General features: G+C 39.6%; 1 long non-coding RNA gene across 1 annotated transcript in view; it reads right to left on the bottom strand.

Moving 5' to 3' along the window:
• LOC138355056 (uncharacterized) overlaps positions 1 to 5,164 on the bottom strand; it is a 34,796-nt gene extending 29,632 nt beyond the window's left edge. The window contains exon 1 of the long non-coding RNA XR_011223806.1: positions 5,034 to 5,164. This is a non-coding gene — a long non-coding RNA (uncharacterized lncRNA). The remainder of the gene's footprint in view (positions 1 to 5,033) is intronic.
• Positions 5,165 to 13,309: the final 8,145 nt, after the last annotated feature.

The following is a 13,309-nucleotide window of genomic DNA, read 5'->3' on the forward strand; positions in this document are numbered from 1 at the left end:
GAGTGTTGTCTGAAAGCAGAGCTTGTTATTCAAATAGCAGATTTTTGCTGGGTGGTGATGGACTTTAGGTGGTGTACAGTGGTTGAACCCCATGCACAGATACCATAATTAAGATAGGAATAGATTAGTGCATAATAGAAAGGAGAGCAGAGTTAGGAACAATCTGATTTTGCAGAGTATACCAACTGTTTAAGAGACTCTTAGTTATGTGTTGAATGTGGGTGCTGAAGTTGAGTTTTGTCTAGGAATAGGCAAAGAAACTTTCCAGCAATTTTATTACTGATGTTAATGTTGTCTATCTGTATTTAAATCCTTAAACATGCTAAACAATCTCACTCTACGAATTTTCTTGTGTCAATTACATTTACAAAACCTTGTTCTTAAATGCAAATCCTGATCTGAAACTCTTCCTGGACAGATGTAATAGTACCCATAATCACTACACTAGAAATAAATATCTGATATCCCCAGAGTCAAACTTAATCTGTGTAAACACAATGCCAATAAAGGGACAGTCCATGGAACTCCCTAACAAATTGAAAAGCTGTCAATCTTTTGCCTTATTCAAAAATAAAATAAAAAAGTACCTAATTTTATCTCCAGTTTCCTACCTAGTGCTTTAAACCTCACATTGTATCTTGTGCTGCCCAATCTTCCAATATATGTACCTAAACCATACAACTTTGCCATTGTAAGCATTGCTATCATCTTATATCTTTGTTGTTATATTGAATACATATTTTACTACATTATATCTTGAAATAATCCTCAAATTATGCTACAATGTACCTGCTGATAACCCTCAAATATTACTTTAATGTACCTACTAATCTTCGTCAAATTTTCTTACCTGTGCCAAGATGTACCTGTTAACATTTCTTCAATTCTGCTAGAAATTGCCTACTTAAAATTATCTGTTAGATTAAGGACCAAAACAATATGCGTGCTAGAAGCTTTACAAGAATGTAAAAACATCAATGATATGTACTCTCAAACCCAATGTACCTTCTTATACTGTATATAAATATATATATATAAAATAAAAAATAATAAATACCTAATGCTGTAAGTGCATTTATATCATCAAAATGTTTCCCAAAGTGATCTGAAATTGGCTGAACATTGACAGGCAAGTGTTATTTTGGAGTTTGTGTCTTGCAAGGTTTGCTGTGTAATACCTGCAGTAGTGATGATCAATATGCTGGTTATTGTAGAGTTGTAATAGCAGATTAAGTTCAGGATCAATATCAGCTTGCATGTAGATGCAATGGAGTAAGATACAATAAGATAAGCAAGTATAGAACAGTAAAATACTGAATGCTGTAAATATAAAATAACTATAGCAAAAAAAAAAAAGAAAAAAAGCAAATACAGTACACAATAGAAAAAAGTAAGAATAAAGATCACTAATTAGACAAGAAGGAAATATTAGATGAACTTTTAGCTAGTTTTTGATCTACACTTTGTAATCTTTCATATGGAATAGGGTAGCAGCACATTGCTGTGTATATCTTGAGGTTATCTTGAGATGATTTCGGGGCTTTTTAGTGTCCCCGCGGCCCGGTCCTCGACCAGGCCTCCACCCCCAGGAAGCAGCCCGTGACAGCTGACTAACACCCAGGTACCTATTTTACTGCTAGGTAACAGGGGCACAAGGTGAAAAACTGCCCATTGTTTCTCGCCAGCGCCTGAGATCGAACCCAGGACCACAGGATCACAAGTCCAGCGTGCTTTCTGCTCAGCCGACCGGCTCCCTAAGCTTGTAAGCTCCCTAAGCTTACCTAAGCTTGTCAATAAATAAAAATGTGTATACCTAAGCTTGTCAATAAATAAAAAAAAAGACAAGGATACAAAGGTCAAGTAAAAAATAAAGAATCAATAAAGATTGTTAAGAATAATATTCAATAAGATTATGGAATTAACGAAGACAACAAAATTACAAGGTTAATCTAAACTAATACTGACTTAAATACTCTTAAAGTATTACAGTGTACAGTAATCTTATATGATAATTAACTATAATTAGCTTAGTTATGATCCTATACATAATATGAACTTAAGAAAAATAACTTAATTCCAATGAGTAATAAATCAAATTTCCACTAAATTTAAAGATAAGAGTAAAATAATACATAAAAGTACAAGATTTTACCAAGATCAGTAGAGTGCTTACACAAGTACATGGAGACTTTACTCAAGATCAGTAGAGTGCTTACACAAGTACATGGAGACTTTACTCAAGATCAGTAGAGTGCTTACACAAGTACATGGAGACTTTACTCAAGATCAGTAGAGTGCTTACACAAGTACATGGAGACTTTACTCAAGATCAGTAGAGTGCTTACACAAGTACATGGAGACTTTACTCAAGATCAGTAGAGTGCTTACACAAGTACATGGAGACTTTACTCAAGATCAGTAGAGTGCTTACACAAGTACATGGAGACTTTACTCAAGATCAGTAGAGTGCTTACACAAGTACATGGAGACTTTACTGAAGATCAGTAGAGTGCTTACACAAGTACATGGAGACTTTACTCAAGATCAGTAGAGTGCTTACACAAGTACATGGAGACTTTACTCAAGATCAGTAGAGTGCTTACACAAGTACATGGAGACTTTACTCAAGATCAGTAGAGTGCTTACACAAGTACATGGAGACTTTACTCAAGATCAGTAGAGTGCTTACACAAGTACATGGAGACTTTACTCAAGATCAGTAGAGTGCTTACACAAGTACATGGAGACTTTACTGAAGATCAGTAGAGTGCTTACACAAGTACATGGAGACTTTACTCAAGATCAGTAGAGTGCTTACACAAGTACATGGAGACTTTACTCAAGATCAGTAGAGTGCTTACACAAGTACATGGAGACTTTACTGAAGATCAGTAGAGTGCTTACACAAGTACATGGAGACTTTACTGAAGATCAGTAGAGTGCTTACACAAGTACATGGAGACTTTACTGAAGATCAGTAGAGTGCTTACACAAGTACATGGAGACTTTACTGAAGATCAGTAGAGTGCTTACACAAGTACATGGAGACTTTACTCAAGATCAGTAGAGTGCTTACACAAGTACATGGAGACTTTACTCAAGATCAGTAGAGTGCTTACACAAGTACATGGAGACTTTACTCAAGATCAGTAGAGTGCTTACACAAGTACATGGAGACTTTACTCAAGATCAGTAGAGTGCTTACACAAGTACATGGAGACTTTACTCAAGATCAGTAGAGTGCTTACACAAGTACATGGAGACTTTACTCAAGATCAGTAGAGTGCTTACACAAGTACATGGAGACTTTACTCAAGATCAGTAGAGTGCTTACACAAGTACATGGAGACTTTACTCAAGATCAGTAGAGTGCTTACACAAGTACATGGAGACTTTACTCAAGATCAGTAGAGTGCTTACACAAGTACATGGAGACTTTACTCAAGATCAGTAGAGTGCTTACACAAGTACATGGAGACTTTACTCAAGATCAGTAGAGTGCTTACACAAGTACATGGAGACTTTACTCAAGATCAGTAGAGTGCTTACACAAGTACATGGAGACTTTACTCAAGATCAGTAGAGTGCTTACACAAGTACATGGAGACTTTACTCAAGATCAGTAGAGTGCTTACACAAGTACATGGAGACTTTACTGAAGATCAGTAGAGTGCTTACACAAGTACATGGAGACTTTACTCAAGATCAGTAGAGTGCTTACACAAGTACATGGAGACTTTACTCAAGATCAGTAGAGTGCTTACACAAGTACATGGAGACTTTACTCAAGATCAGTAGAGTGCTTACACAAGTACATGGAGACTTTACTCAAGATCAGTAGAGTGCTTACACAAGTACATGGAGACTTTACTCAAGATCAGTAGAGTGCTTACACAAGTACATGGAGACTTTACTCAAGATCAGTAGAGTGCTTACACAAGTACATGGAGACTTTACTCAAGATCAGTAGAGTGCTTACACAAGTACATGGAGACTTTACTGAAGTTAGCAACTTTTATGGACGAGAGAACATAAAGGTAACTGCAGAAGGCCTATTGACCCATACAAGGCAGAACATTATTTAACCAATAGAGCACAAATTTTAACACCATCAACACACACACACACAAGCCAGATCTGACCAACAAAAGCTCCTTAATGTTGTTATAATCATATGTAATTTCCCTAAAGAAACTGACGGAGAGGACTCTGCTTTCATCGTGATCCAAGAATTATGTGCCAAGATGAATTGTGAAATTCAAGCAAGACATGCTGCTATGGCGTTATGTCCACTCACAAGATTAGTGGCGCTGCCCAATAAACTCGCCCCTCGGGGCAAAATTTAAAAAAAATTCAAAGCGGCATATTGTATACCTTGAGGTTATCTTGAGATGATTTCGGGGCTTTAGTGTCCCCGCGGCCCGGTCCTCGACCAGACCTCCACCCCCAGGAAGCAGCCCGTGACAGCTGACTAACACCCAGGTACCTATTTTACTGCTAGGTAACAGGGGCATAGGGTGAAAGAAACTCTGCCCATTGTTTCTCGCCGGCGCCTGGGATCGAACCCAGGACCACAGGATCACAAGTCCAGCGTGCTGTCCACTCGGCCGACCGGGTTAATAGCAACATACAAACTCACGAAACCCGTTCTCACTTGCTTACATTATAGCTATGTACTTTAAACCCAGCCAATTGGGGGTGGCCGGTAGAGCGAAGGTCTGGCATCATGCAGGCCCGCGTTCGATCCCCGACCGTCCCAACACGTGGTTGGGGCACCATTCCTTCCCATCATCGCAAATCCTTATCCTGATCCCTTCCCAGTGCTATATAGTCGCAATGGCTTGGCGCTTTACCCCTAATCATTAAAAAAATAAACCCATCTGCATTTCTAAACACTTCAAAACACCAGTGACCACGTGGAGCCGAGCCCAAATGTTTCCACTCACGGGACTCAAGCAAAAGTGCGTGCATTACAGTGATTGAAAACACAGGCAATGGGTTAATGTACCAACCAGGAATCATTTCTCACTCACCCGATCACAGTTCCTGACATAAACAAGAGGTGAATAACCTCATACAGTGTGTGAGGTGGAGGGCACCTCAGGAGCACACACGACACACGTCCTGCGTGTACGGCGTCCTGGACCTTACTGAGGCTCCCTCATGGGACGCTCCCCTCACCAGAACGCGCGGGATAACTTTTACACAAAGAATCATACTTATTTACTAATACATACTCTCAAATACAAATAAAATATATATATTAAAACAAATAATAAAACGGGTATTGAAACTAGGAGAAAAATTTATATTAACAACCACGAAAGATAAACTTTATATACCAAATTCAAATTCAAATTCAAATTTGTATTCAGGTAAAATCTGTTAAAAACCAGGCCTCATTCAGGGCATATTTATTTATTTATTTATTTATATACAAGAAGGTACATTGAGTTTATGAGAGTACATAGCATTAATATTTTTACATTCTTGTAAAGCCACTAGCACGCATATAGCGTTTCGGGCACGACCTTAATATAACAGATATTTTTAAGTAGGTAATTTCTAGCAAAAGTGAAAAAAATGTTAACAGGTACATTGTAAAAAAAAAATGACATTTTAGTAAGTACATTAAAGTAAAATTTGAGGGTTATCACCATATAATTGTGTTTGCAATGTTGAGCACCCACTATTCATGCTCCAGTAAGCTACATGGTTGTTAGTGTAAGCTGCTGCTCCAGCAGAACCTCTTTCTTGATCACCTGATCCATCTGCTAAGATGAGTGGTCGGTTTTGAGAGGGTTTCCATTTGTTGTTCTATGACTGCTTTGAGCCTCTGCGAGTCACATGCTGATTTTTTAACTGGTAATCCTTCAATGATTATCTTTAGACTCGAGTCTTCCCATGGAGGAGGCTGCCGAAAGTGGTGATATGGTCTATCTTCCCCTTTGTTTCTAATGGTCCGTTTCAAGTCCAGGAATGTAACTTTTGCCAGTGATACCTTGAGGTTACCTTGAGGTGCTTCCGGGGCTTAGCGTCCCCGCGGCCCGGTCGTCGACCAGGCCTCCTGGTTGCTAGACTGATCATCCAGGCTGTTGGACGCGGGTGCTCGCAGCCTGATGTATGAGTCACAGCCTGGTTGATCAGGTATCCTTTGGAGGTGCTTATCCAGTTCTCTCTTGAACACTGTGAGGGGTCGGCCAGTTATGTCCCTTATGTGTAGTGGAAGCGTGTTGAACAGTCTCGGGCCTCTGATGTTGATAGTTCTCTCTTGAACACTGTGAGGGGTCGGCCAGTTATGTCCCTTATGTGTAGTGGAAGCGTGTTGAACAGTCTCGGGCCTCTGATGTTGATAGTTCTCTCTTGAACACTGTGAGGGGTCGGCCAGTTATGTCCCTTATGTGTAGTGGAAGCGTGTTGAACAGTCTCGGGCCTCTGATGTTGATAGTTCTCTCTTGAACACTGTGAGGGGTCGGCCAGTTATGCCCCTTATGTGTAGTGGAAGCGTGTTGAACAGTCTCGGGCCTCTGATGTTGATAGTTCTCTCTTGAACACTGTGAGGGGTCGGCCAGTTATGTCCCTTATGTGTAGTGGAAGCGTGTTGAACAGTCTCGGGCCTCTGATGTTGATAGTTCTCTCTCAGACTACCTGTTGCACCTCTGCTTTTCAACGGGGGTATTCTGCACATCCTGCCATGACTTCTGGTCTCATGTGATGTTATTTCTGTGTGCAGGTTTGGGACCAGCCCCTCTACTATTTTCCACGTGTAAATTATTATGTATCTCTCCCGCCTGCGCTCAAGGGAGTACAGATTTAGGCTCTTTAGTCGGTCCCAATAGTTTAGATGTTTTACTGAGTGGAATTGTAAAATAACGATAATAACTCTTGTATAAAATTTGTGTGGATCCCATCCCATGTTGGAGTTGGAAAACATGACTTTGTAGATCGATTGACCAATGAGGCTTGCAGGAAAGAAAACATTGATTATGACTTTGGACTATTTAATGCAGTTATTAGAAACATACAAATTAAAGAAATTAATTCAGATTTAGAAGAACTAAGAAATGCCCAGAGACCTGAAAGCTGCAGTATTAAAAGTTATGACAAGTTTTGTAATAATAGGTATTTGTATGGTCAGCACAGTAACCGGACCAGGCAATGTGATGTAGTCATTGCGCGAATTCGCCTTGGCTATAGACACATCTGGCAGGTTAGTGAGGCTGAGCCACTACCAGAATACTCAGATTGTAAACTCTGTGATAAACCTTTAATGCATTCACTAGAACACTATATTGATGAATGTGAAACCGTAAAGGACTTTAGACCTCCTGGCCTCTTGTACCACCAACTGTGTAACTATTTTATTGACTCAGGTGTTCTGGACGACATCCTAACAATTTATTCAAAATTTGCTTGTCCATTTTAAAGAATGAAGAACAATTTTTATTTATATTACTTCTAAGCTGTATCACTTATGAACCCATCCCTGCCCTTGTGTGGCAGTGCACAGTAGAAAGTTGTTTTCACATATCCATACATTAAAACATTGATTGTAACCATGATATATATGTGCTTCAGCCTACAGTTTAGACCTATTGTCTTGTGTATGACCCTCTGTCCTGCGTGACAGTGAATACCAGCATTATCCTCACTTTAATAAGACTATCAAAATCCTCAGATTAGGCAAAATTGTAATTAATTTTGTCAATAAAGATGTTAATAATAATAATAACTTTCTCTAGAATCTTGACCAGATTATCCGTCCATGTGCTTGTTCTATATTGATGGTTTCTGTGAAGCCATCTGTTGATTGACATTCTGGCGGTGGTTCCAATAAGCTTTGCTGATTGATGAAGATGAAGCCACCCAAGAGGTGGCACGGGCATGAATAGCCCATAAGTGGTATTTTTTTTTTTTTGAGCGAATGATTTTTGGTCGTGAAAGGATATATAGTGAGTGCTATGCTTGTATTTACATCATCAGTCCTTACTATGTAGCCGCTATCGCGGTGGAGGATACTGTTGTTGTTGTTATAGATTCAGCTACTCGAAACAAGTTCCAAGTAGCACGGGCTGTGGTGAGCCCGTAACTTACCTGGCACAGTTAGTCGGTCAGGTGAAGTCACAGTGAGAGGTTGTGTTAACCGGAGCTCCTGAGTGTTGTTATATTATCATAGCAATATGGAAGTTGTAGTGAAGGACCTGGTGACTCTAGTGGGAGCCCTGAGGACAGAGTTGGACTCTCTGCGGGAGGAGGTGCGTCAGCTTAAAAAACAACGAGAAGTAACGAAGGAGGAGACCAGCAGTAAAGGGACCTCGTCTTGGAGAGTTGCGAAAGACAGGGGCCTTAAGAAGACTTTGATAAAGCCGCCTTCAAACGCCATAGCAACTTCAAATTCATTTGACGTTTTGGAGGACGAGTGCTGTGGAGAGACTGTGGATCGCGCAAAAGGGAAAGCAACGAAGAGAAAGGAAGCGCAGGCCCCTCAGAAAGTAAAGGAAGTACCTAAGCAAACATTAGTTGTGGGAGATTCCCAGATAAGGTATTTGGATAGAACGTTTTGTGCTAGAGATAGGGGGAACAGGTTAAGGGTTTGCTATCCCGGAGCTGGCATTGGTGATATTATAAACAACATGAATGATATTATGGCTGGTAATGGGAACAATCCCATTATTTGCATTAGCGTGGGAGGAAATGATGTTGGTCGAGTCAGGAGTGAGGAACTGATTCAGAGGTATAAAACAGCCATAGAGTTAGTTAGGAGCAAGGGAGGAATCCCGATCATATGTGGCATTCTTCCAAGAAAGGGAGTGGGAAATGAATGGATATCGAGGGCACTTGGTGTCAATTGCCGGCTGGAAAGATATTGCAAATCAAATGCAATATCTTTCATAGACAACTGGGAACACTTCTATGGAAGAAATGAAATGTATGCTCGTGATGGGGTGCATCTATCGAGAGCTGGGGTTGTTGCTGTTGCGAACTCGCTAGAAGAAGTGGTTAGAGGTGTTTGTTTGGGTTTAAACTGTTAGTAGATAGAGGTATGGGAATTGATTTGGAGGAAGGAGGTAATAAAAGTATGTGTTTGTGGGAGAAAGGAATTGGCAAAACGATCAGGGAAAGAGAAGGTCCGCAAAATAACAATTCACTTAGGGTATATTACACTAACAGTAGAAGTCTAAGAAATAAAATTAACGAATTAAATGCTCTTGTCTGCACAGAAAAAATAGATATTATTGCACTTACCGAAACGTGGATGAATGTAGAAAATAGAGAACTATTAGCTGAATATCAAATATATGGATTTAAACTATTTCACACAGATAGATATATTAGACGAGGAGGTGGAGTAGCCATATATGTTAGGGACAATTTGAAATGTAGTCTCAAAGAGGGAATCAAAACAGAGCCACACACAGAAACTATTTGGATTGAATTAAACGAAAAAGCTAATAATATTATAATAGGAGTAATATATAGGCCACCAAATTTAGACAGAATGGAAGCAAAGCATCTATGGGATGAAATATCTTGAGCATCTAGATCTAACAGTATTTATGTCATGGGTGACTTTAATTTTAGCGGAATAAACTGGTTGAACAAAACAGGGAATAGTGAAGCAGAAGATTTTCTAGAATTAATTGACGATTGCTTTCTTACGCAACACATTAAGGAACCAACACGGGAAAATAATATTTTAGATTTAGTGTTAACTAACAGGGAAACGCAAATTAATGACATCGAAATAGGGAGTGAGCTAGGGAGCAGTGATCACAAAGAAATCAGATTTAGCATAGAATGGAATAGACCAGTAGGAGAAAATTCTGTTAAAGTGCCAGATTTTCGAAAAGCTGATTTTAATAGCCTAAGAAATTTTTTGGGTCAAATTGATTGGAAAGGCTTGGGTATGGGGTGTGGGCCGGTCTTGGAGCGAGACATGAACCCAGCGATAGGTGACTTAAATGGGGATTTCGATGTGGATTCAATATATAACTTATTTAAGAATATTCTAAACAAAGCACAGGAACGTAGTATACCATACAAATTGAATAGATCGTATACTAATGACCCAAAGTGGATAACAAAGAATTTGAAGAACCTTATAGGTAAAAAGAGAGCTTGGTACAAAAGGATTAAAAATGGGGAGGTCACTTTAGAACAGGAATTCGTACAACTGGTTAGAAATGTTAAAAAAGAGATAAGGAAAGCAAAAAGAAACTATGAAGTTCGCATAGCAGGGCAAGCAAAGACAAATCCTAAAGGGTTTTTTCAGTTATACCGTACTAAGACTAGGGAAAGGATAGGTCCATTAAAAACTGAGACAGGTCAAATAACAGATAGTGATGAAGAGATGAGTAGTATTTTTAATAAATATTTTGTATCTGTATTTACTAAAGAGGAACTTAACAATATGCCTTCAGCCGAACAAGTCTATGTGGGTGGGGACGAGGACAGGTTGACGAGTTTAGCAGTTACCAGGGAGGATGTTCTTAAACAAATAGTAAAACTCAAACCAAACAAATCCCCAGGGCCGGATGAAGTGTTTGCCAGGGTGCTTAAAGAATGCAAAGAGGAGCTTTGTGACCCACTGTCAACCATATTTAATAAATCAATAGAGTCAGGCAGAGTGCCAGAGTTTTGGAAAGTTGCTAATGTGATACCAGTTTTTAAGAAAGGAGATAGATCACTTGCGTCTAACTATCGACCAATTAGCCTAACGTCTATTGTGGGAAAGTTACTCGAATCTATAATAGCAAATAAAATTCGTCTTCATCTTGAAAAACATAAATTAATAATTGAGTTGCAACATGGTTTTATAAATGGCCGTTCATGTTTAACAAATTTGTTATCTTTTTATTCTAGCATTGTTGAGGCAGTTGATAGTGGTAAGGATTGCGATGTTGTATACCTTGACTTTAGCAAAGCTTTGGATACAGTGCCACATGAAAGACTGATTAAAAAAATAGAGTCTCATGGTATTGGGGGTGCTATATTAAGCTGGATTAGGGCATGGCTATACCAAAGGAAACAGAGAGTTAGTATAAATGGAATCAAGTCAGAGTGGGAAAATGTTGTAAGTGGAGTGCCTCAAGGCTCTGTCCTGGGACCTCTATTGTTTATAATATATATAAATGATTTAGATTCAGGTGTGAGTAGCAACATTTGCAAATTTGCCGATGATACGAAAATCGGTAGGGAAATTAATTCGGAGGAGGACTCACTATCACTTCAAGTTGATCTAGATAGGGTTTTGAAATGGTCAAAGGATTGGCAGATGCAGTTTAATGCTGATAAATGTAAAGTTCTGAGGTTAGGTAATGATGATAGAGTTACAAGATACGAGCTAGATGGTGTTGTGATTGCGAAGTCGGATTGCGAAAGGGATCTGGGAGTTATGATTAGTAAGAATTTAAAACAAAAGGATCAATGCATAAATGTTCGTAATAAGGCAAATCGGACACTTGGATTTATTAATCGCAGCGTTAGTAACAAGACACCTGGTGTGGTTCTCAAGCTATATCTTGCTCTAGTTAGGCCCCATTTAGATTATGCAGTTCAGTTTTGGTCGCCATATTATAGAATGGATATAAATTCACTTGAACGTGTCCAGCGTAGGATGACTAAGTTAATTCCCCAAATTAGAAATCTTTCATATGAAGAAAGATTAACAAAGCTTAAGTTGCATTCACTGGAAAGGCGAAGAGTTAGGGGTGACATGATAGAGGTTTACAAGTGGATGAATGGACATAACCGGGGGGATATTAATAGGGTATTAAAAGTATCAACACAGGACAGAACACGAAACAATGGATATAAATTGGATAAGTTTAGATTTAGGAAAGACTTGGGTAAATACTGGTTCAGTAACAGGGTTGTTGATTTGTGGAACCAATTGCCGCGTAACATTGTGGAGGTGGGGTCCCTCGATTGTTTCAAGCACGGGTTGGACAAGTATATGAGTGGGATTGGGTGGTTATAGAATAGGAGCTGCCTCGTATGGGCCAATAGGCCTTCTGCAGTTACCTTTGTTCTTATGTTCTTATGTTCTTAATTAGCACGGGCTGTGGTGAGCCCGTAACTTATCTGGCACAGGAGTGGGGCAATTAGCACGGGCTGTGGTGAGCCCGTAACTTACCTGGCACAGGAGTGGGGCAATTAGCACGGGCTGTGGTGAGCCCGTAACTTATCTGGCACAGGAGTGGGGCAATTAGCACGGGCTGTGGTGAGCCCGTAACTTACCTGGCACAGGAGTGGGGCAATTAGCAGGGGCTGTGGTGAGCCCGTAACTTACCTGGCACAGGAGTGGGGCAATTAGCACGGGCTGTGGTGAGCCCGTAACTTACCTGGCACAGGAGCGCTGATGTGTGTTGGAGGATACTGTTTGACAGTATTTATGAAGGTGTCCAACTGCTGGACACTTTCCATCACCAGTTGTGGACTGAGAGGATTTTATCATTGATATGTATTCATGTTAATGTGATATTTGTGTTTCTGAAATTGTAGCGTCAGGTGTAGCCCCCCCCCCAGTGCTTGTGAGTCACGTAAAAACTTGTACTGGCTGTAGAAGTACCTGACCAACCACTTGGGCTGGATCAAGTTCAAGTTCAAGTATGTTTATTGAGATAAGCAATAAATACATCTCAAAGGGATAGAGTAGCTTAGGCTATTTCTACCTCCCTCTACTTCAAGTCCCTCAAGGGGCGCACAAATGCAGTGAGTACAAATAGACAAATAACATTACAAGAATCCCATTTAACATTGCAGGTTAATATAGTAAGTACAGCATATAATTGTTACACTCTCGGGGCAAAATTCTTGTAGCTCCTAAGTATACTGTCTATTATACCATTATCACACATCCAAACAATTTGATGTGGTACACTATTTATTTCCTTATTTCTATAGTTATCAATAAGGTGACACTCTAATACATAATGTTCTAAGGTGTGGGCGTGCGGCATACTGCATAATTTACACTCCTTATCTTTTTCACTGACATCAACACCGTATTGCCAGATATATTTATATCCTAATCTTAATCTCATGTAAATTGAATCCTTCCAAGTAGACTTTCCTTTACCATAAGTGAAGGACGAATTTGTATTTATTATTGAATAATTCTTAAGTGTGTTACTACTGTCCACCATTGCCATTCTCTTTATCATTTCTTCACCCTCCTGAATCACCTTGAGTCTTGTTTTTATTTGTTTCAAGGTTAACTGACATACAACATCATAAGAACATAAGAACATAAGAACATAAGAACAAAGGTAACTGCAGAAGGCCTATTGGCCCATACGAGGCAGCT

The sequence above is a fragment of the Procambarus clarkii genome, chromosome 6 (genome assembly GCF_040958095.1).
Source record: "Procambarus clarkii isolate CNS0578487 chromosome 6, FALCON_Pclarkii_2.0, whole genome shotgun sequence".
NCBI lineage: Eukaryota > Metazoa > Arthropoda > Malacostraca > Decapoda > Cambaridae > Procambarus > Procambarus clarkii.